This window comes from Haemaphysalis longicornis, unplaced genomic scaffold (genome assembly GCF_048455015.1).
Source record: "Haemaphysalis longicornis isolate Haplotype H1 unplaced genomic scaffold, Haemaphysalis longicornis Haplotype H1 scaffold_4, whole genome shotgun sequence".
Classification (NCBI taxonomy): Eukaryota; Metazoa; Arthropoda; class Arachnida; order Ixodida; family Ixodidae; genus Haemaphysalis; species Haemaphysalis longicornis.
The window spans coordinates 14,919,584-14,940,549 of NW_027526361.1; the positions used below are offsets into that span (position 1 = coordinate 14,919,584).

Here is a 20,966-nt window from a genome sequence, read left to right on the forward strand (position 1 = left end):
AACACCTCGCTGGCGTCTACCTTTATACTATCGGACACACACGTGGGTGTACCTCTCGCTGCCCAGTCGTAGGCCTCTTATTGCGTGTGCAACACGCAACCCAGACTTAAACCACTCGATTGCGGAGGAAAGCTGACAGGGCGCGTTGAGCCCTGAAATCCCATATTTAAATCTCCCACCACTACAACAGGTATACGTCATCGGCAGCGGCATCAAGCTCTGCTGTGCGTGCATGTCGCCTCCTTCACCCCACAACCTGTACATGCCTAGACCAGTAACCGGGGATGGGCGCATAATTAGGCGTGAATTACACCGGCGAAGGCAAATAGAAAGACTATATGCGGCTGGATAAGATCTATTATTACTCTTCCACCAGAAAAACTACCACCAGCTGGTCAAAGAGATCCGCCGACGCGATAATGTCGCTCGGCATGGCTTTCAAGCTTTAGAATAATTATGTTCTCACGTTGGCGTTCCAACAGAGCAAGTTGCTTTCTTTCAACCGGCAGGGACCCGCAGCTAGTAGACGAGGTGGAATGTGAGGGAGCAATTGTCGCGGCTACATTCTCGGTGGTGGCGGTGGCGGCGGCTTTCAGCCGTTTTGGCGCCCATGCGAGCTGAAGTTGATTATCCGCAATCATATGATAACGGCGATACGGCCGCTGTCAGCCGAGTGCGTAACTTGTGAAAGGAGTATTGAGGGTGGCGAGGGAAATATACGCGGTGATAACCATTGTGAAGCAAGAGTCGGCGGTGGCGAGGACGAGCTCCTGAGCGGCGGTGAGTAAATCGCCTATGCCGGAAAGAAAAACTGGGGGGAAAAGGGGGGGCATTTAATGCTTAGCAGTAAAAATAAACAAATGCATTAACGTTAATAAGAAACATACATAACGTTGCTTCCAAGCATACATTGTTTGCTAAGTATGCGCGAAACAGTTGTTTATCGGCAATTCATAACAATTTACTCGGAAAGGGGCTACCAATCCCGAGATGTAAGCTGCAAGTAATATTGCTAAGATTGATAAGACGTCGTCGTGTGACCTAGCAGGAAAGTAGTGTGCTGGAACACTCGTTGGCATAAGCTCTGCACCACGAAATGCAAGCTGGGCTTGCACCAAGCACCCAATGAATCAATAAATTAATTACTTTGTATTTGTTTTTTAACCAAATTGCTTCCCCATTGTTTTTGTTTTACCCAAATATTTTATTGCATTGCATTTTCATTCTTTTTGTTGTTGTTCGCTTGCTTCTTTTTGTTTGCTTACATTTTTGTATTTTGTTTTTTTCCCTGCCTAGTCCCTGCTGATTGTGTCGTGAAGGGTGGGAGCTCCGTCAAGCCGCGAGTACAGCGGCATCGCTCTTCCCTTCGGCATAGAAACGAGTCCGCACTGAATGATTTGAGAGATACATGTCGGAGTTGGGACATCGAGAAACAAACATCTGTCTATACTACGGATCCAGATACATAGTAATTCAAACTATTTCTTTTTCTCCAATTTTATTGTGTCTTTCCGGTTATTCACAGCCTTCCTTCCTCAATCAGCAAGCTCTTTCCAACCTCACACAAAAGAAACGTCTCGAGGTATGTTTTCTTTTTTTTCTTTAAGGGGGCAAGCTCTGGCCTAAAAGATTCATTCACGTGAATAGGAGAAACAGAAAAAAAAGACAATGCTATCGGGTGAGTTTTCACGTAGAAAGTATTTCTTTCTACTGTCCTTACTCTGTTTCGTCTTCTTTCTTCGCGCTGCGTGTACGCGTGTCGTCAGTGGATTTCCGCTGCTTTGTTGCCACATATTTCACCGGGACCGCGATGAAGTAAGCAGAGCATTCTAGCGGTCCATATCGTCGAGAATATTTATGGCACAAGTGCGCGCTTTCCTCAAGCGATGCTATAGCAGCTTGCTGAAATACTGAGAGCGTTTCTGCGCTGAAATGCTCGGTTCAAGACTCCGTGCCACTTGCTACGTATTTCACGGAAACGCAGCCGATATATGGGCAGTACTTGCTTGATACTAAAAAAGAAATCTGAACCATACTTTTAAACATTCCGGGTGGAAAGAATCGCTCGCTTTAAACAAGCTTTCAGGGACTTTCATGTAGAAATCAAAGTTCCTAGAAAGACATCCGACCACTCTTTGACATCGGTTTATATCGAGGATAAAAAAGTATTTCCAAAAAAGCGGAGTGCAGAACTATACAAAGCGCCCTTCTCAAGCTGCAGTCAAAAGCGCCGTTTTTCAACCCTATGAAAAGTTTGATTACCGTTTACGATTCACGAAGGAGCTTCGGAATTATAATGAGAGAGAAAGAGAGAGAAACTTTACCCAAGCATGTGGTTATAACAGATGCGCCTTGTTAAATGAGTGAAGGCTGGTAGAGAATTCGGTGGCTACTTTACCAGGGCTTTGTGTATTTTACCGCCGTGAATAAGACCATTTAGGATGCGGAAACTTCCGGACCAGCGGGATAATTCCAAGAGTGCGCATGCTTATCGGGATTTCAGCTGTCAAGAAACCTTTCATGTCTGTGATTTTAACCTTAATATCCAGATATGTGACGTCACTAAACAGACGAAAAAAAATAAAGTATGCTTAAGCCGATGGTTTGTTCAGCTAGCGCCGGAACGGCAGGACAACGAGTTCGACAGGAATGTCGCCAAATTGAACAAAGCCCAAAGGTTAAACTGCGGCTGTACGTATAAGCGTCGGGGCCTTGACGCTGTCCTATGATTACACTGCTAAGCATTTCTTCAACTATCAACTATCGTTCCATTAAGTAGTTCGCGTACTGCGTAAAATGCGTGCGTCCTTTTACACGCATTTTCGGAAATACGCCAGCTTCTCTCGGGGATGCGCGCTTAAATATCTTTCTTTCTGTGGCCTTACAGGCTGATCGGAATTTCCCTTGAAGGCACTACGGAAAGCAGCAAGTTTCGACCAAATACGTGAGTATTGCAGTTGTACTCAGTGACTACATAATGTTATTTCAATGCCCTCAAAACCCCACTCCTCTATTTTTGCGCACCCTCTAGCGGTAGAAATATGGTTTGGGCAGCTCGGAACTGCAGGAGCAGCGCTGCCCGGTTCAGGGTGCCTCACTATCAGCGGCGGTTCGCGGCGTTCTGAGATGATGAGGTCACTCACATTATAATTTTAAGCTCATGAAAGAGAAACAAAAGCTCTCCGCGTTCTCTAAAGTTGGCGTCTTAATTAAGGAGCCGTTGTTCCACCATCCTCGCGTTGACGGCCCTGACAGCTCGGGGAGTGTGTTTTCAACGCAACATTTTCGCTTGTTTTACGGGCGAAGCACCTTTGGTGCTCGGGTTGTCGGCGTCTCCTGTCGTCGTCGCCTCCTGTAGTCATGGTACCAAAACAGCGGGAGACTCATTTTCCAGCTTCTTGCTCTAGAACGTAACGCGTACTAAAAGAAAAGTGGGTAATGAGTAAAACCTGTTTGAAATAAACTAACAGAATTTAAATATTTGTGGAATGCTCCCTGTCCGTTTGAGCAGTCTTCAAAGCACGAGCAGAAGCTGTTTGTAGACGGGTTATATATTGTGTTACACTCAGGTACCCACCGGCTCTCGACGATAGGCCTGAACGGGTCGGGTGGTCGGGCGAAGCAAGAAAAGGCATATCTACCTGGTGCCGGGGTCTAGGTGTTCACTGAGGACGAGCCCCCAACGCGAGGGCCGGGCATTGCACTGCTGTTGCGTTTACCCCTGCAACTACCCGAACCTCGCCAGATGGGGCATGCAAATTGCCTAAATTCGGTTCAACGTAAAAGAGGGCGCGACCGCCTCAACAAGCGCGCGATTTCTCCTCCCACTGGCGCTTCTGCGGCGCCCAATCAGGACGCGCCATGTGGATAGAGAGAGACTTGCAATCTTTGAATACACTTACGCACTGCAGGCGTCACCCCTACCCAGGTTTCCCGTTATTGGAGATGGCCGATTTTTTGGTACCGTCGTACCAATAAAAAACTTGGTCCACAAGAAAAACTTGGCAGATTATTGCGCTAACATAATGTGTACAGTGAGCATCGGCATGTCGGGTGGCTGCGATTAACTTGTATAAATTATTTGACAACGCTGCAATAGCACCGCCCGTCCCCACCGCGCCTCATCGCCTGCGTTGTGTCGGCCCGTTAAACCCTACAATCAATCAATGTCATTGGGTAGGAAATTCCAAATTACTATTGCATGAGGAAAGAAAGAACTATTCATTGATAATGTACGGCACTAGATTCTTGAGATTGGGTGACTGTGGTTAAGACAGGAAGAAGCTCTTGGTGGGGGCGTTAATAAAGCATGTGATTGTGACGGATAATAAAAGGTGTGTAGAAGGCACAAACGAGCGATAATGCGGCGTGTAGCGAGGGTGGGGAGGCTGATGGGCTGTTTAAGTGACGTCACACTGACTGTGTGTGAGTACTGTGATGTTATAAAACGGGTGGCACGGTTTTTTATCTATTACAAATCGTGGGAAATATATGATTGCAAGGGGTTCGAAATTGAGGATGTCTATTCTAGCCTTGGTCGAACGAACGTTATATATGCAAGTTTTTTAACATCAACGGATTCAGGTTTAAGGTGGCGACGGATGTAGCCAGGTGTGCGTGGAGCATTTGAGCAGATGGATTCGATATGGGACACCCATTACAACGATGACGTCAAATGAACACCAAGGCATTTGTACGCCGTGGCAGTGGTTACTGGTACTGATTTAATTGTGTACATGTGTTGAACAATAGCGTGTATTCGGGAGAATGACAAGACTTCACATTTTTCGAGGTTTAATGCATGAGGGATTTGTGCACAATCCCGTGCGTGAAAAAAATAAGGAAAGTGAATTGGCGCACTTTTTCGCGGTTTTGGAATTCTCGGAGTGCAGTAATGGTGTTTAGTTTTAAGATTTTCCGTCCTAATTCGGAGAGAAACGGTTTAGGTGTGAACACGCAAAACAGCTCTAGAAGGACCCGAGATTTCGAGCTGTTTGAATTTTTTCGTCCGTGCTTTTTTTTTTTTGTCTGTATTTTTTTCTCCACAGTGGCCTTCTGTCGTATCACACGGGAGTGCTGAACCGCGCAAACTGCCGACTTTTTTGCGCCCTCATAAGCTCATCAATGCTAGCTCGCATCGCGCGTTCTACGACAATGCCAACAATTTGGTCTCAACGACACTGTTGGGGAAATAGAAAAGAACGCACTTCCTGGAAGAAAGGTATCCGCTGTTCGATCTGTGCCAACTCTATTTTATTGCTTACTTTCTTTTCGTTCTCTTGGGTGCAATTTCTTACATATTCCTTTTTATCAGCGCACGAGATTTCAGAATTTGTTTTGGCGAAGAATGCGTGTATTCCGAATACCCTTAACAGGTTTTCTTATGTCATATGGGAGCCTCTTGAAATCGCCGTCTCTGTGGCTGCGTGTGTTAATTGATCAGGAAACAAAGAGACAGCTTTGTTGTCGGTATTCGCTCCTGGTATTTTTATATATAAATGACAGGCTATAAAACCGCGATGTTTAAATAGGGTGCCTGTTCTTTTCGCCTTTCTCCCCAATCCGACACGGGCAGAGCGCAGGCGGCTCGGTAGAGTGGTCGGTGATCTCGGTTAACCGGCATGTCGGCTGTACATTCGTGATAGCCAGCGTAAATTTGTCGATAAAACGCACACGAGCTGGCTGAATTCGTTCATGCATGCACCTGCCTGGTTCTAGGTTTATAGCCTTTTAATGCAATAGCGTTATTAGACTATTTTTTTTTATTTTGCCGTGCCTGCTAGCCGTTCGTAACCAGCCATGCTAATAAAGTGTCAGCGCAAATACGTCATCGCTGCCATCCGGAAGTTACGACTGAGACCGGAAGATGCGAACGCTCGCCTGAATCTGGAATAAGCGCGGCACCAGAAGAAAGATCCAAACCTAAAAGAGGACAGGTAAAAAGCCAAGATCCCATTTCGTCCAATAAAATCCAAAAATCACGGAAATACTGTATACACCGGGCTCGAATGTACTAAAGCACTCAGGCAACAATCATCGCAGGGGACTACCCTCGCAATCTTTGTGACTGCATTACGATTCCCCCACACAGGAACAAAAGAAGCGATGAATGGAGGCCTCCTTTTCGCAATCCAACTAGCGAAATTACCAAATAGAAGCACAACTATCATTAGAGACTGATTACAAGATTTAAAACATCATCACAGACAGATTAGCTAAGCGTTTCCGGAAGATTCTCTAATCTCCAATGACAGATGTTCAAATTAAATGGGCATTCCGACGCTGACCAAGAAGCACGTCAACTCACATACCACCCTTCTTGCGACCACGTATGCCACACTCCCCTCCCCGAAAAATATAAAGAACGTCTTCTCTTTGTATACCTACGAACACGATCCTGATTGATTGATTGATTGATTGATTGATTGATTGATTGATTGATTGATTGATTGATTGATTGATTGATTGATTGATTGATTGATTGATTGATTGATTGATTGATTGATTGATTGATTGATTGATTGATTGATTGATTGATTGATTGATTGATTGATTGATTGATTGATGGGTTTAACGCGCCGACGCAACGCAGGCGATGAGGCGCGCCGTAGTGGAGGGCTCCGGATTAATTTTGACCACCTGGGGATCTTTAACGGGCGCCGAAATCTCGTGCACACGGGCGCACTTGCTTTTCGCCTCCATCAGAAAAGAAAAGGAGCACGATCCTTCGCGTGCCACAAAGGCTCCAAAGATGAAGAATCGCAAACTCTGCGCTGGATACAAACCGATCTGTATATTCACAAATTCATTTGGGCAAAGATGCTTGGTACAAAACATTCGACGAGAAATGAAAAACTGTCGTAAATGCAGTAAACATGCACCACCTTCCACACAACCCAGTCATTTCCAGAGGTATGCTCATGGGAGAACATTCAGACAATGCACATTCCATTTCTGTCAAAAAATCTTAGCATGGACCTGAGCCTGAGGCTGCAGGGAACAAGCTGCTACATCGATGGCTCTGAACTTTTGGCCACCCTCCGCACAGTCTCCCACTGTTTCTTACGAAACAAAAAAATCATTTCAACCTCTCTCTGAGCAAAATCCAGAATATCGAATCACAGCGCAAGCAACAAGGCACAGGGCGATAGCAAGAGGACACACGAAGCGCTGACTTACAATTACATTTTATTTTCTCCGGCAACGCCAAAACGAAACCGAAGAAAACCAGACATGAAAAACACAAGAAAAAAAATTGGCTCCAAGCCACGCTGTGAAGGCGGTTGTATTGCGAAGCTGTAAGCGACACCCACAATGATTACGCATGCGCTGTCACTTGAGTTCACACACGTGGCATCTGCTCATTGCTACCACCGATCACGCACTTCGCGTCCCTGTCTCGCTCCTCTCTTGATAAATTGTACGTACGAAGGTTTGACCAATGAATTTCGAATTTCCCGCCTTCGCAGTGCTCGCGCGCCCCCTGTCTGGACAGGGCGAGCGGAAGTTCTGTTCTTTTTTTTTTTTTTTTTTTGCACAGACGACCTTCCCTCTCTCCAGACGCTGAATCGAAACAACCGTGTGCCGCCTCCTCCTACACGTCTGGGCGTTGCTTACTCGGCAAGACAACGGGCTATCGCTCCTCTTCTCTACGCGGGCCCAGGTTGGATTCCTGGCGGTGCCAGAAATACATTTGTGAAGCCAGGTTGTAGCCAGGGTGTAGCCAGTAGTAGCCTGGTATATATGTTTGTGTAGCGAGTAGTAGCCTGGGAGTTTCCTGCTGACGCGGACACGAAAATTTCCTGGGTTGGTTAGGGGTATACTGCTTCGCAGTGACATAAGAAAACAGAAAGCCAACCCCGCAACTAACCATTATCGGCACGTGCCCTGTTAAGATAGTGTAGCTCCTTTTTCGTGGGTGTGTTGTCGCTTGCGCTGGGGTTCAACATGCATCCCCCCCTCGCCCAAGTTTTCACGTTGCCAAAATCCAGAATGTTCACACCGGCCACGACATGAAGGAATAAGCACTTTCAACCACTAACAGTATCGCCTCTTCGCTGAAATTGTGTAACACCGAGCAGCCGACACCTTTTACGCCCACATCTTAGGCAGCACAAGCGTAGGGGGCGTCTGTCTCTCCTGTGCCACAGCGATTTAAAACCGCTGAGGCTAGTGTTGCACTCATGGCTGACCTTGCATGGTGCTTGGAAAGCAGAAATCCATACGCAGGAACTCTGCTCTGAAACGCTCCTTTAGCGTCGATGTAGCGCTATCGGGTCGTACCTCTTGGGACCTAATTGAAGATGTCACTGCAACATTTTGGCCTTGTAATTTGCTCTCGAAGGGAAAACGCGCGGGCGGATCCGAAAATCGGAATGCATTGAAGCCCACCTACCTTAATGCAGACTTTTGACACGACTTAATTGAACACCTCCTGCTTTATGATACGACGGTAAAATTTTTTGCTTAATATATTTTGTGGGACGAGGGAGGTTTGTTTATAAAATGTAAAACTACGCCGATAATATTCAAGACGTTGCTCACACAATCACGTTTCCTTTACACCGCGTATGCGACGAAGGTTTTAGAGCGCATAGAGTGAAACAAGCTGAGTTAACTCATTATTTGTTGCGAGGGATACTGTTTCTACATCCACGGTTTTTTTCTTGATTTACTTTGTTTTTACTAGAGTTAGCGTAATAGTACTTGTGTGGGCAACGAAGGTGTTGTATTACTGTCTTCTACTGTTTAAATAAGATTAAGAAGGGAGGAGAACAATCTAATCATGAAGTAGACCCCCCAAAAGAAAGCTGGTGTCTAAGAAATTTTTATCAAGGACAAGGCATATGACCTGTCCTTCCGTACGTTCACCTCCTGCCGGGTGGGTGTGAGATGGGGTCGTTACGTTAGACCGTTTACTTATTTTTGCCTCTGTGAGAATGAACCACCAAAGGTTTACATAATATCTGGACCTCATTAGAAAACTAATTATAACTGTAATTTCCCCTTTTTCTTCCATTCGCATGTGAACATCGAGTCGGGAAGCGGGGCAGCTTGTAGGAAAACAGGAGCTCGAATTGTGCGCACCGAACCAGGGCAAACGAGCTTCCAAGCTTCTTGCTCGTAATATGCTTAGGGTTGTTCGTTTTCGGGTAGAGCCCGAATTTACCCGATTCTTTCACTCCGAACATGTTTCAGGAGAATCGTTTTAAACTCGATTTCTCCCCGATTACTAGTTCGGAAAAAAGCCCCCGATATTTACCTCCCGATTTGAAAAAAAAAAAAAAAAATGTAAGGTGCGAAAACGAACAACCTTACATTTACTTTCCTACAGCGTTAATATTTCGGGTCGTGCAAGAAAGTCAATTACCGGGAATTGGGACCGGCTTGTATGCGAGCTGCGTTTGGGACCTGCGGAAGATGCGCGGCTAATTTCTTAGCCTTGACTTCGTCCCGCGCGCTTCGCGAATGACGGTCTGTCGTGCGAGAGGCGGTCGATATTAACTTATTCTCGCGGCAGTATTTCGAGGCGGTGGAGCCTAATAGCAAGTGATGTGCGCTGCATGCTTGCTGTGGCCGTCGGGCGCTTCTACCGGAGTGCTGGATGCGGCAGCTGCATGCGGTGACGACTTTCCCTGTTCATGGAAGTGAGCCTGTACGGGGATAAACTCGGGAAAGTGAAGGTATCGCTAACCGGGAAGACGTATTTGTTCGAAAAGTGTGCAATAAAATGGCGCCCATAGGTGAAGTTATTGGTAGTTTTCGTTCGCGGAGTTCATGGTGAATAGAATGTGCAGACTTCGCTGGGAGGCAACGTAAGGCACAGTTTGCTTTGACGTGGCACAAGGACAATAGAAGGAGCTAGAGATTCTACACCGGTAGAGCTTGCGAGTCATCGCAGGAGGGCCGAAACGCAACGTAAGGACCATAAAATCGAGCGAAATAACCACTTTTACTGTAATTTACGAAATAAAGACAGAAAAAACCAGTGAGAAGAGAATCTAGCAAAGCGGGTAGTTCCTCTGTAATTCAGGCATGGGTACAAGCTACGCCGTGAAATCAAGCTGCCCCAGGGAAGATGCAACAGAAGTCCATTCCAAGCCACTCACCCAGAACAAAATCGAAGAGACAATCACGGGAATCTAAGGCAATGAAAATGGAGAGACCTCGAAAAAGAAATGACATCGTTTACACGGACACAATGCGGGATCGAGATAGCGCTACAGCAGGCGTACCAGCTATACACTCCAGCCTCCTATAACTTCCAGACAGACGTATGCACACAAACGGCCTATTATACACCAACAGCTCGGAGCCATCCTCGTCGCAATCAAGAAGATTGCCGACTCCAATACCCGCAACGCTAAAGTAACTCACCGTACTCATGGACGACCAGGAGGAGATAAAGACTGGAATGACGTTAAAAAGAGGTTCGATAAGCGACACGATAAGGAAACTGTGAGGGAAAACGAAGCAAGAAGAGGCATATAGCTGAGGGTTGGGTGGGTGCCAGGAGACTGACCCAACTCACAATTTGGGAAGGAAAGAATTAGCAACCACTCACGCCCATTGGTTCCCGCCATGAACCTCAGGTCAATCGGAACAAGAAACGGGTCCGTAGCCGAAAAGGTGTGAACAAAAGACCTGTAGCCGAAATACATACGAACGCCTACCCTTACCGAAAGGCCAGTCTCGGAAAACCTCAGATTCCCATAGGAAAGCCTACGAACGTACGTACGTATACATGTACGTAGGTTTACGTACGTACGTATCGTACGTCGTATCGTACGCATCGTACGAACGTATCGTACGTACGTATCGCCATCGTACGTACGTACGATTCCCTGACAAAGGACATCCTGCGAAATTGAACAGTGTAGGTACACAGAAAAAAAATTTACACCATCTTCCCGCGAGGGGAACCATGGGGTAGATGCGACGCATCGGGGGTTGCCGTTGCGTTTCCGTTATGTTAGCGATGTCAGCGTGTGGATTGCTGTTGTTGTGTATCCTATTTACGCAGCATGTTCACCCCCGATGCGTCGCATCTACCCCATGGTTCCCCCGCGGGAAGATGGTGTAAATTTTTTAACCGAGCGCAAGCTGCGCGCTGACCGCGCTGACGCACAGATGGCGCTGCGGTGAGAGCGGTGGGGCGCGAAGCTGCCGCGGCGAGAAGAATGGGGGAGGGATGCGGACTACGCCGCGATAACGCGGGACAAGGCGAGTTAAAGAGGTGCGTTGCATCTAAAAAGAAGACCACGGATGCAAGACCAACAAGCTGGAGTCACTCCTGCCGCATCTTCATGCTGCGTGAAACGCATGCAACGCCGTTGCGAAGCCTGGCTGGCACGTGGTCTGGGACTTCCAGTGACTCCAGAAGGAAACAGACAAGAACAAGGGGGGAATATCTTCGCTACAAAGGTTCACCTACGCGCCAGCAGCCCAAGCAAGGCAGATCTTCGCGTGTATACGGGATTTCGCTCAAGTAAGCGGCCACTTGAAACCTCAATCATCGTTCCCCGAAACCGGCTTAGTCTGGCCAAGGGTTGCCAAGGTTAAAAAGAAGATGCTGCTTCTTAGGCAGAGAGGTTGGCGGGAGTTCGCATCCAAGCGGAATCTCCCTTAATTAATTGCTGCAAAGAGTGGGAAATGGACATGAGAAAGTCCCGACGGGATGACAAAAAAATTAAATTGACTTTAAGCGACAGCCCAGGTATTGTGCAGTACGTGGAGGTTCTAGGCAAGATTCGGTGCAGTAATCATAGGATGTTTAGGTGCAAAGTAAGGTCGACGGCTTAACCGTGGACATTTTATATATTTCTATAAAAGCTTGCTTAACTATTCTTGCTTAACTAATATTCCATTGAAGGAACTATATATAGAGTGGCCAAGCTCATTGAGCTTTCCTATACCGGTTCGTTCCCCTAAACGCTCGTTTCCCCTATAACGTTCGTTTCCCTATATATATGGCGATCAGATGTTTCAGTGGCGCCCCCTGGCTCCGACGTCGGCTTAAGGACTCGTGCCGCTGTCGTCTGCTACACTCCGCTTGTGAGGGGCAGCAGTGCCTGTGCTAGAAATCGCCAACTTTGATGCTTTCGTGCACTAAAAAGCATTTTTCTAGTGAATCAGTTATTTTTTCCAGCTTCTGTCACATCTGATTGATGTAAAGCTGTATCCCTCCAGGTTTGCAACACACAAGGAAAGAGAGAGAACAACTTTCTTCTGAGACACGGTCCGAGAACTCTGAGTCTGAGAACTCATCCTTTATAGCTTATTCGCGAGGTTCAGGGTTTAGAGCGCCTGGATAAGTATTCAAAACGCGTAGGCTTCCCTAGAGTATTTTTTAAATGCTCTTAAGAAGACTCAACAGTGTAATGCTACGTATAAAGCAGCGGACCCCTACACGCGCAGTGCACTGCAGGAAATAAAACGGCTGCCTCTTATTTCTGCCGTTGCTGTTGACTTGTATTAGATGCATGTTTTTTGACCAATGCATTAATTTTTCTGCGACGTCACAAAACTCTTATTAGTAGGTTTGGGGATGTTTGGGAGGCTCGCAAGAATCACGTGGATATTTTCTTCGGGCTGTAAGGCATAGAGTGTCTTCTTCACAAATTCGACTTCATTATGGCTGCGTCCAAGAAGGTGCATATTTGCAGCTTGTGTCGTTTATTCACATGCAAATACAATGAGGTTTGTGCTACGCCGCCGCGATCGCGCCTCAGACAGCGTTGTCCAGAGTACTCGAAGGCGGCTTTTGTGCTCCGAATATCTATCGTAACCATAATTATCATAATAAATTGAGTCTCTACCCGGTGATTCTGATTGTGGGGTTTAACGCGCCGACGCAACGCAGGCGATGAGGCGCGCCGTAGTGGAGGGCTCCGGATTAATTTTGACCACCTGGGGATCTTTAACGTGCGCCGAAATCTCGTACACACGGGCGTTCTTTCTTTTCGCCTCCATCAGAAAAGCGGCCGCCGCGGCCGGGAATCTAACCCGCGACCTCGTGCTCAGCAGCGCAACGCCTTAGCTACTGAGCCAGCGCGGCGGGTGAGTCTCGACCCGAACAGTTCTGACATTATTATGGTGTTGAAGGCTTCTTATACTCGCGAACAAACACAATAAATAGTATACGTGCCCGTTTCCAGTATAACAATTAAAAACCGATGAATATTTCCCAGCAGCTCTTCATTGTTTTCCAACCCTTCCAGGCGTAAAGAAGAAATCCTGGTCTACTCGGGATGGCGTTCTATAAATTGAAGAAAATTACTCTTGCTCTCTTGTCCTAGACTGAGGACCCAGCCCACTAATCAGTTTGATTTTAGTGTTAAATAAAGGTTTCTCCTCCTCCTCCTCGTTCTCCTCCTCCTCCTCCTCCTCCTCTTGAGTGCAGTTTTCCTATAACGCATATCTGAATATTGGGGAGATATGGCCGTGGGAAATGTACCGAAATATCCCTCCAGGTCTGACCAAATATAGTGTTACTGTATTTTATGGTAGGCGTCACTAGTTTTTTTCAATAAACCTCCATACTGGTTAGAAGTCTGGTATAAAACCAGCACGCACCTGTACACACATTCGGTTACTTGGGACTCAACCTACAGCTTTTGCGGCCCATAGTGCATGTCGGCGTACTTTCCTGCCATGGCAACGTAAAGTCATGTGATACAATACTTTCGATCGTTCGGCAAGGTTGCAAAAACTGTTTTACCTTACATATGATTACCGGAAATCGTAATGCCTTCTGCCAAGGCCGACAGCACCGAAGTAGTAGTAGTAGTAGTAAACGTTTATTGGAGCAAAAGGGAAAGGGAAAAGGGTGGTGGTAAAGCGTCCCTAGTCCAGGATGCCTCTCGACCGGGCCGACTCAATGGCCCGAGAAACCAAGGCCCTCTGGTGGGCCGGGTCCGGGCTGGTCAGCTCAGTCTCCCACTGCTCCAGGGTGGGGAAGGGGGGTGGGTTAGGGGAGTGGGGACAGGAGTATACGAGGTGGAATGTGGTGAGTGGGGTGTCGCAGTGTTGGCATTGACGGGGGTAGATAGTGGGTGCGATCTGGTGGAGGATGACGTGGTTGTAAAAGGTACCGGTCTGAAGGCGACGATAGATTATGGCTTGCTGGTTGGTTAGGGAGTGGTGTGGAGGGGGGTAGACTCGGCGGGTAAGGGAGTAGTGGGACAGAAGGGTATTGTACGTGTTATCAAGAGGAATTTGGAGGAGGTCGTCGTTCGTGCGGGGTGATGGAATCACTTGACCATCGGTGGAGAATGCCCGGAAGTGCAGAGCTCGGGCGGCGGCGTGGGCCGCTTCATTCCCCGGAAGGCCGGAGTGTCCGGGAGTCCAGACGATCGTAATGGTGGTCTCGTCAGGTAGACGCTGGAGGAGTGGAATGGCCTGGGGTGGGGCTAGACCTGCCTGGTAGAGGCGGCATGCCTGCTGTGAGTCGGAGACTACAGTGATGTGCGGATGCTTGGCATGGGTGGTGGCTGCGAAGGCGATTGCCAGAGCTTCTGCCGTCTGTATTTTGTTGGTGTGCGTGGTGACAGCCGTGGAGATTCGGCCAGCGTGATTTAGGGTGACCAAAGTTGTGCGTCGAGCGCAGGAGTCATAGGCGACGTCAGTGTAACGGACCTGGGGGTCATCTGCTAGCTTCTTCATGAGATAGCGGACCCGCGCTTCCCGACGGCCTCTGTTGAAGGTGGGATGCATATGTCGTGGTATGGGGGAAACGTGGATACGGTGCTTGATGGTAGTTGGGAGGCGTTGTGGTCGGTCTTGATTTAGCGGTGCAGGGTAGCCGAGCGTGCGGAGAACGGAATGACCGAAGGCGTTGAATTTGGTTTGGTCTTCCATTTTCGCTGCTGTCGGTTACTAGCAGCTGGCTGTTCCCTTTGTTCGAAAGATTGCTTAATACTGAAGCAGCCGCCTAGCTCCGACTCTTCGCACTCCGCACAGGACCCGCTTCGCAAGGAATGGGGTGACGCCGGCAATGTGTCTTCCGTAGCGGCATCCAGAACTATACTTTAATTCACGCCTTGAGCTTGTGTATGTGATTTCAAGTCTATTATTATGATAAATAGTTACGCACACGCAAAATCTGGTGCGAACAAGGATCAGACATAAACCGAGTGCAAAGAAACAGCAGGGAGAGCGAGCCCGAGTGAAGCAGACGACAAATGCGAGAATCCCTAAGCCGACGTCACGGAGGCGCGCTTCGCAGCGCCGCCCGTGGTCGCGCTCCCCGCCAATACCCGTCTAGCTCGCGGCTTTGCTGATGATATAGTATTACGACAATATGCTTCCAATATCGCCCTAGTTGCCTGTGTCCAATAGCGTATGATTTATAGGGCATTAATGCTTCGTTAAGAAGACACCGTTATTAGTCTCCCATAATTGTCGGCATGCACTGTTAATTTATGGGTTTCGGCTTGGAGCCAGCCGCATAAGCCGGGAGCAATGGGGAGGCGTGCACGTCAGGCGCCATTAATTAGGCGGCATTAAGGGGCTCCATCAGCTAAGTGCGGCCGGCAGCCGATAGCGGATTCTCTCCTCCAAGTTGCAGCAAAGACCGTTATCCGTTCGATTAAGAAGGAAAATACACCTAGCCACATTAAACCTCTGTCGTACATCGGAGGCGGTCTAAAATGGATCATGTTTTTCCTGTTGGCCTACACCCATACCAATACTTATGACGCACGTAGACTGGAAAAAAGCAAAGAAATAAATACGGAGGCTTGGTGAAACTTCCTCTGCCGACCGAATTTGCAATAGAAAATAATGGTAAGTTGTGACGCATTTTGTCATTGCAGCCTCTAGATTTACGGGGTGCATACTTTAGTGATTTGCGGTTTTTCCTAATACAAGATATTTTGGGGCACTGAAGTGCGCGCAATGAATGTAAAGGTGTTATGGCTTGGCTGCATTATCCGCAACCGAAGTAAGGAACGGGGTGAGCTTTTTTTCAATGCGGAGCATTAATTAGCTGATTGAGCAAAAATCTCGCCGCCATCTCAAACCATTGCCAATCCGAAACAAATTACTGTACCGGGAGCGTCGACAAATTAATTTAAAAAGTAATACTTGCAAAAAACAGAGGCAGCAATAAATAACAATACAAACATGTCATTAAAAATATGAAGCCTTACAATATACAAAGCATGAATTCATTTTCCTGTAAACAATAACGAAAGGGAAAAGGATATCAGCGTAAAAAACAAGATCGTCACATCCATTTCACAATAAGAATAAACAAGAAAGAAAAAAGGGACAAAGAACGATTATCTGGAAGAATAATGATTTATCAAGGGTGATTTATATGACGGCACGCATTTAGTGTTGCCAGTGTAGTTTGCGGCATTGGTGTAGGATACGTCAGAGCGATTGCCTTAATTGCCGCATATGCGTTCTTGTCTTGGCTGCGGGGGTCCTGCGCTCGGAATGTATGTTCGGGATCATGTATACAAGCAGCGCTAAATAAGCAACATTTCACCGCAACACTCAGCTCATGGCCTCACTCGGGGGTAGGCAATACCCACATTTACGTGTCATTGGAATTGTTAAGGTGCTCCCTAGTTGTTCATTTCAGCATTTCAAATAGCAAGAGGCGTATTTGGTATTCGCTGCAATAATATTCCCTCAGAGACTCTTGCCAAAGCTGCAATAGTCTTTGAGGTGGCTTTGCTCCAAAGACGCGGTGCTCTGAGTGAATAACGAAATCGTCAATTGATTGATTATGGGGTTTAACGTGCCGAAGCTACACAGGTTATGAGGCGCGCCGTAGTTGAAGGCTCCGGATTAATTTGGACCATCTGGGGATCTTTTAACGTGCACCGAAATCTCGAATACACGGTTCTTTTGGCTTTTCGCTTCCGTCAGAAAGGCGGCTGCCGCGACCAGGAATACAACCCGCGTCCCTGTGCTTAGCAGCACAACGCCTCAGCCACTTGGCCACCGAGGCGGGTAACGAAATCGTGAAGCAAAACGTGCACGGACAGACAGGAAGGAAAATTCTTGAGAAAATGGGTATTAAACAACATGCAGAAGTTTTCCAGGAAACAAAAGTGTTAATTAGAATACGATACAGGATTGCAAGCCTTAGATGACGATTTTCTTCGTTCTGTCAATTTATTGTAAAGTTTTTTTCCATAGACGCATACGTCATGCCGTCAGGATATTTTTATATGTTAAGGGATGTCTCGGTCGTTTTGCCAGTACTTCAAAGGCAAAAGAATCCAAGACGTTGCTTCGACAAATATAATATCCCGGGAGACGTCGCCAGGATTGAATTTTAATTACGTGAAACACCGAAAGCCAGGACGAGAGAATATTAAAAAGCATAATCGTAATGTAAAAAAAAAAGCTTGCAAGGCGACCAGCAGACGTCGCCTTTAATTACACCATGCATTAGGCCTGATGAGCGGCAGAGTGGTGTTCTGATAAGGACATGCCAACAGCGCAGTTTTATAGCTATTCTCTGTTGTTGTGCTAAAAAAACACCGGAAAGTAGAGTAAAACATTGAAAAGCTTTTTTTCTGGCTGCGCACTTCGTTTTTTTCTGGCAATGTTTTTCTGTGCTACGGCGGAAAGACTACACAGCAGGCCCTACAGCTATATGCTTTCTCTTTTCAAAAGTGCCCGAAAACCCACAAGCGCCGGGCGCCGCCTTGGGGTATTTGAGACGGCAAGCCACATTGTTGTATGTTATCAGCCCGTGTTGATTCTTTGTCTTGCTGCATACCCTCTGAAATGGATTGATTTTCTTGGGAGTGTTTTTAAAGGATTGTGAATTATCTCGTAAAGGGACGCTGCAGCCTATACCACGCAGTGGATAGGGCGCAGTTGGGTGCCGACATAAGCCACAAATGCCTTAAGTTAACGGTCCGAAAAGACCAGAGGGCATTAAATTTTGACCGATTAGCAGTTACGCACAGGGGTCCATACACGCTACCTCTGGCGTGGTCTTCGTAGCTGTCTACTCCAGGGGAGATACTTGACGGCTATCTTTGTAGAGGCATAGCGTGGTGCCGTGGTGTCGTTTTGCTTTGGCTCGTGGCGGCACCAAGCAGCAAATAATGGGAGCTCTGACTTACCCATTCAAACCTAACTGACGACCGAGAAGGCTACATGATATCCCGCTGGCGACATTCACAGTACATACAGTTGATAAAAAAACAGAAGCCACAGCTGCCAAAAGGGCACCTGAGCATTAAAACGGGCTGATACATCCCAACTAGAAACAGCTCTATGACGTTAGCCTGGGACCCATATTCTAGTTCACCTCCTACCGTCTCAATGTCGCGCCTAAGCTACAATTGCCAAAGATGCTTAGTCTCAGTTTGGGGTGTTTGCACACGAAGCATTCCTTCGCAACCACGTCAAATTCTTTTGGTGTAGATTCCATGGTGCCGCGTTTATGAAGAAAAAACCTGCGAGTGGTTAGGGGGCATGCCGCATCGATCCCAGTTTGTACGAACGACAAGAACGGGTTTCAGCCCATTCACCTTCATATGCCTCTTCCTCACCGGCCAATCTGTTATAGACCAGTAAGGACAGCGTTCGCGGAGTTCCTCCCATAGAAGTCGGTTGTGAGCCACATTTAAATTGCTGAGGCAAGATATTTTTGTACGTTTGTTTCTAAAGTGCTAAACATGCTGGAGAGCCAAGCTGAAGTTGCTCATATTCAGCAATACTACGGTGCCCAGACGGACACCTGATTTCTGCGCATGTTATTGTGCGTTAGTTCGAACAAAAAGTTTCACAACGTTCAGTAACTCCTCTGAGTGACGTCACAGCCAACAAAAATCTGCAAATGGGCCCTGAGACTCATACGGCAGCTGTCACTGGCACCAGCCAATCCAATTTGATTGGTATGGGATTACTGTTGGTTGCGTTGACGTCTCATGCAAATGGATATTGTGAAAACGACCGTAACCTCCTGACAGAAGCTGTCACCGCCACTGGCGAATCCCCCAGTAAACATGTCGATGCGCCTATATTAAACCTTAACATGCGCTTACGCTAATTATGCGCCTAATGACGTGCCAAACAACCTCAAACTCATTTTATCTATACATACATATACCAGTTGTTACGTTTTTTAGGTCTGATGCGTGAGCGCATTCTGAAGTTATGGGCTTGTGCTGGTGCTAGGTTGCACGCGCGACTTGTGTTTCGAAGGCCCTGGGTTCGACTCCCACCCATTTCCCAAATTCTTTTAATTTCTTTCAACTCAATTACTTTTTTTTTTTGCTTTCACCAACCCGCAACTCTAGTTTCCGTCCGTTTGTCTGCTAAAGTCACCGATGCTGGGCGACAGCTTTTCCGATCTAATAATTTGGAGCTCGTCTATTTATGGCGGGCACCGCTGAAAAACAGTTGATAAGAAAGTTAAATAATTCTGTGCGAATCAAACAAAGGGTTTTTCTCACAGCCGCGAACAGTACGCCTTGTTCTCAGTTTCTTTACTGATAGCAGAGCCGCAAAAATCAAACGCCGCGGACATCACTCGAGAGACTGGCTATCCAAACGAGTATTGGAAGAACATAAGATTAAAAATTGGCCGCGTATCAGCTCCCTTCGTTGCAAATGTCGTCAAAAGACGATCGTCTTTGTAGATATTTGCCAAGGAAATGCCCCCTTCGCTTTCCCGCTCACCTCTCATGCAGTTCCTGTTCCGTCGCACTCATCCCAAGGTAAACACCCTAAAGGTTTGCTCAATGCGATTTGAATTTACCACGTTCTACTGCTACAGGCGGGGTTCCTCGATGCCAGCGCTGCAGTACGGCGGAGACGCGAGTGAATGGAGGCGGCCGACTTCAAGATTTATAGAACCGCGTTGCCGTGCACCACGTGCGTTCCAAGCAGAACGTGAAACCTAGCTAGTGGAACTTTTCTTTGCTGTTGCCGCGTGATTTCTCGTATGCCGCCCGGAGGTGGCGCGGGCAACAGCAGGCGCTACACGTTGTTCCGCAGTAGATGTAGAATATCATTTGCTATCGAAAAACGAAGCATCCAGGAATTTTTTATTAAAGTAACACTGTAAATATCCCTTGTGTACTAATTTCCTGACTTATATTTGCGTAATGTCTTGATCTTGTTCAACAAAGTTGACAAGTAGGAACATATAAACCGGGCTGAGACGTTTACATTTGGCTGTGAGTATATAAGACTATTGCGCAGTAAGTATTTTACTTTGGCCGGGTGGCTGAATCGATTTACAGACAGACAAACAGACACACCAAAATTTCTGGGTTTAAGTAGCCCAAGAAAGACTATCGTGTTTAATAATAGAGTTACAAAACATGTTTACAAAGCCGCTGCCGGAACCCGGAGGTTGTGTGTTACCCTTCCGGTCTGCCTTCCGAGTGCAACATCCGGGTGGGTCAGCGGACGATGCGATGTGTCAATCTGGGGGGAAAGAAAAACTGATGAGAAAGAATGAACAACACACACACAAGGAAAAATGTAATTGACCAGGGGCGCAGCGAAGCCGTGTTACAATATCCGCATCTATCTTCCGACAAAGATTGGTATACGTGTATCGCGTTCATACATCATGTGATGCAGGGTCGTTCGTCCGAATGACAAAGTGTTCAGAGATCTCCGAACGCTGCGTGAAATATACCGCGGGAAAAGCTGATTTCTGGTGAGCCATGGAGTATGCAATCGAGAATAAAATACTTTGCTTCCCCATCTCTTGCTCGAAACCAACAACTCCCAAGTAGAAAATCGAACAGGTACAGACCTAATACATGTGACGGATAGGCATCTTGACGATGGACCTCGCCATAGACAGCAAACCAAGGATAGTAAAGTACTACCGACATGTTGCCGACCCAAACATCCCAAAAAATTAGGTCAAGGGACGAAGAAAAACCGCGTATTAATCCAATTTGTATCATTTTTTGTGCGCGCGGTGCTGTTACTGCTCCTATCCACGTCGGTGTCGGTCTTAGCGGCGA

The 20,966-nt window shown here is 47.1% G+C and overlaps 1 long non-coding RNA gene across 2 annotated transcripts in view; it reads left to right on the forward strand.

The window, feature by feature from the left end:
• Positions 1-720: 720 nt before the first annotated feature.
• Positions 721-20,966, forward strand: part of LOC144178288 (uncharacterized) — a 64,040-nt gene continuing 43,794 nt past the window's right edge. Inside the window, exons 1-5 of one of the 2 annotated variants that reach the window (XR_013323987.1) lie at positions 721-780; positions 1,297-1,468; positions 1,608-1,678; positions 2,888-2,944; positions 7,541-7,651. This is a non-coding gene — a long non-coding RNA (uncharacterized LOC144178288). Of the gene's footprint in view, positions 781-1,296; positions 1,469-1,607; positions 1,679-2,887; positions 2,945-7,540; positions 7,652-20,966 lie in introns of those variants that run through there. The other variant, XR_013323986.1, reaches the window with a different exon arrangement.